Below are 1168 nucleotides of genomic sequence, written 5' to 3'. Positions count from 1 at the left end.
AGTGGGTAAGTATAACTTGGACTATTTATTTTTTTTTTTATTTATTATCACACTGGCCGATTCCCACCAAGGCAGGGTGGCCCGAAAAAGAAAAACTTTCACCATCATTCACTCCATCACTGTCTTGCCAGAAGGGTGCTTTACACTACAGTTTTTAAACTGCAACATTAACACCCCTCCTTCAGAGTGCAGGCACTGTACTTCCCATCTCCAGGACTCAAGTCCGGCCTGCCGGTTTCCCTGAACCCCTTCATAAATGTTACTTTGCTCACACTCCAACAGCACGTCAAGTATTAAAAACCATTTGTCTCCATTCACTCCTATCAAACACGCTCACGCATGCCTGCTGGAAGTCCAAGCCCCTCGCACACAAAACCTCCTTTACCCCCTCCCTCCAACCCTTCCTAGGCCGACCCCTACCCCGCCTTCCTTCCACTACAGACTGATACACTCTTGAAGTTATTCTGTTTCGCTCCATTCTCTCCACATGTCCGAACCACCTCATTGTAAAGGTTTATTTTGTTGCCAAGTTCACATGTTTGTAAGTTATAGACTTGCTGTAACTTGAGAAACCTGTAAGTTAGAGACTTGCTGTAACTTGACATAAAAGTGCACAAGTCGTAAGTCAAATGTTTTAAGCTAGGAAAATCTGCAGTATATTTGAGTCAGCGTTAATCTTTACTTGATACCTTGTATAGTAACAAATTTGTTATTTGTGTGTATGAAATATAACAGTTGTTCAACACTCACTAATACCATTACATCGGTCCAAGTAGCTTCTCCAGGCTTTTCACTACACTCAAAATTAAACCGAGACTATTGATTCACTTTTCTTTGACTAAAGTACAATGCTGGCATATATATTTAAAAAATCCAGTACTTTTAAGGAATTAAATGGAAAAAATGACTAGGAACTATAAATCTTATTATTTAAATTTTCTGATAATTAAAACAGCAGGCTCATATTATTATTATAATCAAAAAGAAGCGCTAAGCCACAAGGACTATACAGCGCTGCAGGGCAGGAAGGAAGTGAGGGCATCAGGTGGCAAAAGGGAGATGGATGAGCAACAGGTTACGGATAACAGCGGGGCAGTGGATGGTGAAAGGGTAAAGGGCAGCAAGAGACTGAACCAGAAAGGGCTGAGGGGAGTGCGAAAAGTATCAT

This window comes from Cherax quadricarinatus, chromosome 4, assembly GCF_038502225.1.
Source record: "Cherax quadricarinatus isolate ZL_2023a chromosome 4, ASM3850222v1, whole genome shotgun sequence".
Lineage (NCBI taxonomy): Eukaryota > Metazoa > Arthropoda > Malacostraca > Decapoda > Parastacidae > Cherax > Cherax quadricarinatus.
This window is presented reverse-complemented; position numbering follows the sequence as displayed.